At 39.4% G+C, this 8965-nt stretch overlaps 1 pseudogene; it reads right to left on the bottom strand.

Moving 5' to 3' along the window:
- Nucleotides 1-1911: 1911 nt before the first annotated feature.
- On the bottom strand, nucleotides 1912-5367 carry LOC111153830 (annotated as a pseudogene).
- Between the last annotated feature and the right edge of the window lie 3598 nt (nucleotides 5368-8965).

Here is an 8965-nt window from a genome sequence, read left to right as displayed (position 1 = left end):
GCAGGGGACGCTGAGCAGGTCGCATGTAACAGATCCATTCCAACGTCCTCGTTACCTGGAGCCTTAGGAATTCTTTCCTGAGGAACATATGCTGGGGAAGACCTGGCGTTTTCACCTCACTGACTGCAGGCCCGTGTCTCAGTGTCTATCGCAATCACCTGAAGGGCTTCAGATTTGGGAGGTCTGGGTTGGGGTCGGTGAACTGCGTTTCTAACAACTTCTGAGGTGCTGCTGGTACTGCTAGTCCAGGAACTCCACTTCGAAGCCCTTAAGAGCCACTGCTGTGGCCACTCACAAGTCCAGGCTTTCATCAGCCAATTTAGCAAATTGCAAATGCTCCTCCAGGCTGCTCCAGCCAAACCTCTAGGGATCCGCACCCGTATCAACAAACTGGCTGGATCGGGTCTTACATTCCGGCCCCTTTACTCTGATAGACTGAGAAGTCCCTCTCACGTGTATCCCCCCAGGTTCTTGCTGATACAGATTAGCAGATCGTGTAACTCTTTGGTGTATAACCAGGCCTTGTCATTGAGTTATGCTGGGGTCTGATGGTCGTCAGCCATCATGGGCCTAGAGGCAATGACAGGTGAAGCCTGAAGAGACTCCTACCTGCTTGCGAGATAATTAGCTATCGCAACTGGCCATTTAAAAGCCTTTATGTGGGGGCTCCTGGGTGGCTCAGTGGGTTAAGCCTTTGCCTTCAGCTCAGGTCATGATCTCAGGGGCCTGGGATCAAGTCCCGTATCCGTTCTTTGCTCGGCAGAGAGCCTGCTTCCCCTGCCCTCTCTGCCTGTCTCTGTCTACTTGTGATCTCTCTTTGTCAAATAAATAAATTAAATCTTAAAAGAATCCAAGGTTAATGGTTTTTTCTTTCAGTATTTAATGATGTTGCTCTACTGACTTCTCTCTTGAATTTTTTATAAGAAATCTACTTTCATTTTTATCTTTGCTCCTCTGTATATGTCAGTGTGTGTTTTTTGGCTGCTTGTAAGATTTTCCTTTATCATTAGTTTTTAGCAATTTTGATTATATCTTATTATTTTCATATTTCTTGTGCTTAGGTTTTATTGAGATTCTTGGATCTGTGGGTTTATAGTTTTAATCAAATTTTTAAAATTCAGGCCATTATTTCTTCAAAAAAATTTTCAATCCCTTCTTTTTCCCCTCCTTTGAGGACACGTATTACACAGATATTAGGCCACAATTGAAATTGTTCTGTAACTCACTGATACTGTTCATTAAACAAAAAAATTTTTTTTTCATTTTGGATAGTTTCTACTGCTATGTCTTCAGGATTACTCATCTTTTTTTCTGCAGTGTCTAATCTGCTGTCAATCTGCTCTGGTATACATATATATATATCTGCTGTCAATCTGCTCTGGTATACATATATATATATATATATATATATATATATATATATTTTTTTTTTTTTTTTACAATGCTGAAAAAGGATGTTTTATTATCTTAACTTGACCATAAATTATAATGATTATTTATAAAAGTTATATAAATGCAACCTATCTTTAAAGTCTCAAAGAGCCAAATACAAATAAAGCACAGAAAATTAAATGAATTTAAAAAAGTTCTGACATAATTCTTCCACACATTATATGTAATCACTGGAAGAATCATTGCAATAATAACTCAAAGTAATACTAAAGGTAACAAAAGAGATGTTTGGTCATAAATGTAAATTCATATGTACAGTATACCTACAATAATAGATCAAAGTATATCTGCAATTTCTAGCAGTAATAAACATGTTAGTTGGCAATACTGTATTCTTCAATGAAATAAGCAAGCAGATCAAGGATAAAATGTTGGATAGTCTTATCAACCAGGCCATCTTTCAGGACAGTTTCTCAGGGTAGTGTACTACACATGTATTTGAGCTGTTTGTCGTTATTCTAGAGCCAGTACTTTATTTGCACAGTGTGCACATCAAAATATAACAAATAATTATACATCAGGATTGATAGGAATACCAAGTATTATTTCACAACTGCCACTACGTGTTTCTTCTTCTCTGACACAATTGCCACAGATCCAGGCTTGCTATGTTTGAGACGATTCACCTCTTTTCGTCGGCGAGCTTCCTTCATGATCTGCTGTTCCTGGATCTGACTGTAGATAGATTTTGGTAGATGTCGGTGACGAGCAATGCGTTTTATATGAGGATGATGTTGAAATTTCTCCTTTAACTTCTGGTTATAATCTTTGGTTGCTTTTTCTCGTGATGTAAGCACACCCAATTTTTCAGAAGCATTAGCTTTCCACAGGCGAATGTTCATTTCATCAGATCCACACATAATATATTTGCTGTCAGAAGTCCATTTTACACAGATAACATGTTGCATTCTCTTTGTGTGATGGACTTCCCTGCTTCTACTTTTGTCCACAGGAAAGATACGAATAGATTTATCAAAACTAGCAGACACGAACTCTTTCCCTGTGGGAGAATGATCCTCATCAAGCACCGCAGACACGTGATCCATATGTACCATTACAGGAGTGTCCAGTGCACGCATATCAAACGTATGTTGTAATCTTCATTTGCTGCAGTAAAAATGAAAGCTTCCAAAGGGTTCCAACAAATTGTATTTGTTCTCATATCTAAGATGACCTTTTTCAGAGGAGTAGCTTGCCTCATATCATCTAGTACTATATTCCTGTCAGAAGCACAACTTCCCAAGAGAAATGTCTCAATTGGGTTAAATTTAACACTACTTATACTGTCGAATCCCCAGGTCATTGAACAGATAGGACTTGTTCTTTGTTCATCCCAAATGTCTACTTGCTGTCCACATGTGGCAAAAACAGCTTCTTTCCAGTGATGATCAATTCCTGTATACACTGTCTTTCCTAATATTGTATGTAATGGTTCTTCCTCTTCTCCGTAGCCCGGTCCATCCATTTTCCATTGTTTCACAGTTTTGTCATCGCCAACAGTAAAAAAAGAAGTCCCACAAAAGCGAGTACATATTCCTCGTACAAAACCTTCATGGGCTTGTATGGATACATTTCCGTTTAGTCAAGTTCCAAATTCTAATCTCTCCATCACATGCCCCAGAAAGGACAGTAGCCAGGCTCTTTAGATGCTTTGCCAAGCAATTGACTCCATCTCGGTGACCATCCAGAGAAGCAAGGAATGGTTTTGCAAATACCCGTTCCAGTTTGGTAGCATTTAAAGCTCTCACATATTCTTGTGGGACCTCAAAAGGATGTAAGGTAGGATGGAACTTGGAACTCTTTGTAAGTCCAGTTTGGTTTCGCGGACGTAGTTGTCCGGGTTCCGGCTCAGCATCTTCACCTTCATTTTAGCTGCTAGTTGCCCCGGAACCCCCCAAGGCTTTCCTCCGCATTCGGATTACCGCTCTGGTATATTTTTCATCTCAGACATTGTGTAGATTTCATCTCTAGAAGTTTGAGGGTTGTTTTGGTTTAACATCTTCTATCACTTAACTTTTGGACTATCTGAAACAGTTATAATTTTTTTTAAATGTCCTTGTCTGGTAATTCTAATATTTGGGTCAGTTTTGACTGATGGATTATTCTTATTATGAGTCATACTTTCCTGCTTTTTTGCATGCTTTTTAAAAAACCAGCTGTCAGATATTATGAATTTTACCTTGTTGGGTGCTGCAGTTTTTATACTCTTATATTCTTGAGCTTTGTTCTTGGATAAATTATTTGGAAAGTGTTTCTTTCAGATATTGCTTTTTAAGATTTGCTAAATGAGACCATCTGTACTCAATCTATTTTCCACTACCGAGGCAGGATTTTTCTGAGTACCCTATCCCATGCCCTGTGAATCATTAAGTGTTCCAATCTGCCTGGTGGAAGAGGCCACTATTCCAGTCCCATGTGAGTACTGGGCATTCTTCCCCCTAATTCTTTTGAGTGGTTCTTTATTCTGCCTCAAGTAGTTTCTGCACATGCTTGAGCTGTATTCAGCCAGATACTCAAGGGGCCCCTCTGCACATTTCTGGAGTTCTTTTTCTGTACTCTTCCTCTCTGGTACTCTGTCCTGCAAACTCCATCTGCTTCATCTTTTCGGAATCAGCTCTTCCCTCAGTTCAGTTTGTTGGGCTTCACTCGGGTTTCCTCTCATGCATCATGTCTGGGAAACTCTTTCAGGGCAGTAAGCTTGGTGATCATAACCATAGGGCTCATCTCTTCTTTCTCATCTTCAGGTTTCACTGCCTTTCATTGGCTGATGTCCAGTGTCTTGAAAACTACTGCTTCATATATTGTCCATCCTTGGTTGTTTCAGGAAAGAAAGTAGATCTGGTTACCGTTACTCCATTTTGGCAGGAAGTGGAAGGCAGTAGTCCTCCTCCTCAAGATCCATTGGTATGTTCCTAATTGTACATTTATAGTTTCCAATTTCTTCTATGTCCTCTAGGACTCTGTACTGGTCAGAATTATATCAAGGAAGGAGAACTACAATGGATATTATGAAGATTTTATTATAGAATTTCGATTTTACTTCAGTGGTTCTCAAAGTGTGGTCTAAACCAACATCAATTATCAGTATTACCTGAGAGTTATAAATGTAAATATCTAGGCCCAACACAGACCTACTGAATCAGAAGCTCTGAAGGTGAGACTCAGCAAACTGGTGTTAATAAGCCCTCTAGGAGATTCAGATGCATGTCGAAATTTGAGAGTCACTGCTTTACATAATTGGAGAGAGACTGGGGAAGTAATGGTCCAAATGACGGTGTTGGAAAACCAGGGGAAGAATCACTAATCAGCCCTCTTAAACATTACCCTGGGTGAACAAGTTAGTGCTTTCAGGGAAATCTGGGAGTGAGGCACATCTGCTGCTAGAATATGATCATAGAATGGACCAGAGTAGATAACTGAAGGCTGTTTTCATAACTACACTCTGTGAATTCATAGCCAAGTGGTCTGGCAATAGGTCTAGGGTTGTTGTTGTTCAGCAGAACAACAATAAGGAAGAAGAGCTGGGCATGGAGCAAGAACAAGGATGCACAACAAGGAAAAACAGCAAGAGGATACTAGAAGTTTCTGGCAACTGTCACCTCTGACCACGATGACCTTCAGATGGTTAACGCAAGTTGTTTTAGTTCGACCTCCCAAATCCTGTGCAAATTTTCTTTGGGCCAACGCCGACTCCTGCCCAAATAGGGAAGGGAATTCTGGGAAACGTAGGTCTATATTAGCTATGTAGACAGATTACAAAACCATAAAGTTCCATCCTATGTTAACCTGACATTTGGTCACACCTCTTTTAACCATATTTAACTCCAAATAAACAGCAAAGTCACGCTTCTGATTAACATACTCCATGGTTCATCAAAAAATCAAAACCAGGGGCATCTGGTTGGCTAAGTCAGTAAAGCATTCAACTCTCAATATTGAAGTCATGGGCTCAAGCCCCACATTGGACACAGAGCCTACTTGAAGGAGGAAAAAAAAAAAAAAAAGATTCAGAACATGGTAACCCTCTCCCCCAAAGAGAATACAAAATTCTCAGTTTGCATTATCTTCAAGTGATGTTTAAGCCTTTTCTTAAGTAGGTCAAGACCCCTCTGATCTCTATTAATACTTTTTAAGATTGTCAACAAGAAGAGAGAAAACGAATCAGTTGATACATACCTAATAGGTTTATAAGAACGTTCAATACTATTATACTCATTTCTACAACTTGCCATGTGGTCATAAATAGTATCTCTAACTTCTTCCTTCTCCCACCACCCATTTCCTATTTCCTTTGCCCTATACAAGTGCCTTGGATAGTCCTGATTCCTTGCTTGGTGGAAGGACCCAAACCTTCATTCCTGAAGGGTCTGGGTTCTTACTAGTCCAGCCCGCACTAAGTTGTAGTTTTCCACTAGCTTTTATCACATTTTATTGTAAAATTAAGAGCAGCCCCATGAGATATGCTGCATTCCAGACATACTCTCCCATACCCTCTTTGTGTGATCACAACCTAATTCCCCCTTTCAAATCTGGATCAACACCAGTAATCAGTCCACTTGTTCATTACCATAAGCCCAATGTGGCAATCTCCATTTCCAGTCCAATGGAACTTAGCCTGCTGAGTTCTCTGGAAGAGGCATTCCTTTCCAGGCAATTAAGACCACTGGACTAGCAGAACCCAAAGCTGCCTTAGGACTCGATGAGTCAGGCAATATCCAATTAATGATGGGCAATTCAAGTAATTTGGTAACGCTTGGTGGTCAAGCATTCAGTCCTTCCTAAGCCCAATACCAAGCTAGAAACTTTCTCAAAAGGTGAAATACTTTTTCTTCAGGGTGTGGCATAGCTTTTCTTCAAAATCCTTAAGGACTCTGTTGTCATTTACCAAAAGAAGCCTGCTAGAGGTTCTATACAAGTATCCCTACCTGCCACAGGTAACTTCATCATTGGATCTGCTAGATCATAAGCCTAAGTGACAAAGCAACCTGTACTAAGCTTGGACCTGTTGCAGAAGCTTCTCTTGTTCTGGGCCACCCTTATAAATGGCAACAATTCTGATTTCTCAGCAAATGAGTTAAAGTGACATACCCAAAGTATATATTGCCTTCAAATTCCAAACAGGCTCACTAGGCATTGTCTTTTTCTTAATGATAGGTGGCCAGATTTAGCAATTTGTCCTTCACCTAGAAAGGGGTATTACAACATGCTCTGGTCCTTCAGATCCCTAGAATTTCAGAGGCAGGTCCGTGATTTTTTGTGACATCAATTTTCTATCCTCTAGCATGCTTGAGTTTTACTAAGTATCCTGGTAGATGCTATATTCTGCTCACCATGTCTAGAATATTGTGGGCCAGCAGGACATCCTGCAGAATTCAGAGGTGATCAAAGTCTCTCTGCACCAGCTGGAAGAGTAATAAAGCCTTGATATAAAATGATGTATTGTTGGTCCCGATAGCTAATAGCAAATGATTTGTCATTACTATGAGGTTGGTGGGGGAAGCATCAATACATCAGTAGATGTGACAGAGGATTTTTTCCCAGCGAAGACACACATACCTGGAACAGCAGTTGCAGTGGAAGTCATCACCTGGGGAAATTTATGATAATCCACTATCATTCTCTATAATCCATTTGTTTTCTGCACAAACCAAACATGCGTGTGTTGAATGAAGGTAAGAACCAATGTTTCATCTTTCAAGTCAGTGGCACCAATCTCTGCAATCTCTTCTCTGCTCTTTAGATGGAAAGGTTGAGGTCACGTCCACCTACGTTTTTCATACACAATGTACTGTAGTAAAAGAACAGTTTACAACTTCGCTGTAGCTTAGTCTTGAAAGCAGATTAATAATCCCTTCGAGTTTTTCAAAATTGTTGTGGCATTGCAATCCATGAACACGGCACCTCTCAATTTCTTTCATCAGTGTTATTTTGCAGCTTTAAATGTTATGTACATCTTGTTACACCGATTTCTTTTGGGGTTAGAGCAAAGGGGCTGTGTTTCAAGTGTCTGAATTTCTCACTTGGGTCTTTTGATTTCTTTCATCAGTATTTTGTTGTACTTAGCACACAAATTCTGTTCGTATTATGAGAGTTATTCCTAAGTAAACTCTGTAGGCATGTTCAGTTTACTGAAACATCTGAACAGTTCTGGAGGTGATTACTTAGAACCCACTTCCATGTATCACAAACTAACATCTCCCCAAATGATTATCTTGGTTCGCTATTAAGGCAATGAAAACTGAAAAAGTGAAATGAGGACAGTAGGACATTATCTAGAGGATGAGGGTGCACTGAGATGAGCCATCTCAGATTTTACTCAACTGGGCTTATAGGTGTAGTGTTGAGAAATGTTCTACTGTCTCACCACGTGAATTGCTTTAGTAAAATATTCTTAAATGCAAGGATTCCTAAATAGCACAGCCTGCTAAGGACATACTACACACACATTTGGAGTTCCAGTGGGCTTTTATTGAGATAAATTAACAAAAATCAAGATTTTATCAACCATTTTTTCTGAACCTTATAAACTCAGAAGACTCTGGTCCATATGTGTACACACAACATAACACATCCCAACAAAAACAGAGTCCCACTGGAACATTTGCCAATTAACAGAAAGCCAATTTTCCCTTTCCCCAAATGTTTTCAAAAATTTGAGTCCCCACTGTTCACTTCTCAGTGGAACTAGTCCCTTGTGGCTAGGGACATTGGAATTCTATCCCACTTTTACTCAACAAAAATACTTTTTTTTTTTTTTTTTTTTAAGTTTTAGGTTGTTTCAAAAAAGGGAAGTGACTTTGTTTTCTCCAGGCACCCCTCCCCCACAACCACTGGTTAAAATACAGTAGCCTGTATCTTAATAACCCAGCCCTACCCCCTCCCTTGCCCTGCCCAGTATTGTCTACTGGAGAATTTAAACACACTTCTGCTGGAATCTGTCAGCTATGGAGGGGCAGAGTCCAGGTGCCAGGCTAGCTCCCTCTAATCTCATGAACTGTTACAGCCTTTGGACACTTAACTCTTTACCCCAAAGATGAGTTTTTAAGATCAGATACTTTCTTTGGGAGTTTTAAAAAACTATCTTTAAGGATATAAAGTAGAACTACAAGCTCACCAAAGTCCACTTAATTTCACCAAAAAGTTGACTTCAGCTCCCATGAAGCCAAAAATTTTGCTTTGACAAAGGTATTGTCAGAAAATGATTCCACGGTAACAATTTTTTAGATAGAACGTTGAAAAAAGTAGCAAATTAAAACAACATGGCTTAATTCCCAAAAAATTATTTCATTTTGTTACTCATCTATAAGGTCAGGAGTGTGGCTAAAGGCCATTTCTGATGAAGTTTTGAGCTTTCAAAGTGTTTCTAAATCCTTAGTGCAGACACCCTCCCTTTTGGGGCATAGTAACCTCCCTCCCACCCCTATTTAAAAAAAAAAAAAAAAAAAAGAAAAGAAAAGAAAGAAAAAAAAAAAAAAAAAAAAAAAAAAAAAAAAAAAAAAAACAACCAAAAAAC

The sequence above is a fragment of the Enhydra lutris genome, unplaced genomic scaffold (assembly GCF_002288905.1).
Source record: "Enhydra lutris kenyoni isolate GAN:26980312 unplaced genomic scaffold, ASM228890v2 scaffoldscaffold34, whole genome shotgun sequence".
NCBI classification, from domain to species: domain Eukaryota; kingdom Metazoa; phylum Chordata; class Mammalia; order Carnivora; family Mustelidae; genus Enhydra; species Enhydra lutris.
Note: the sequence above shows the minus strand (reverse complement) of the source record. Positions and strands in the feature narration are given on the sequence as shown.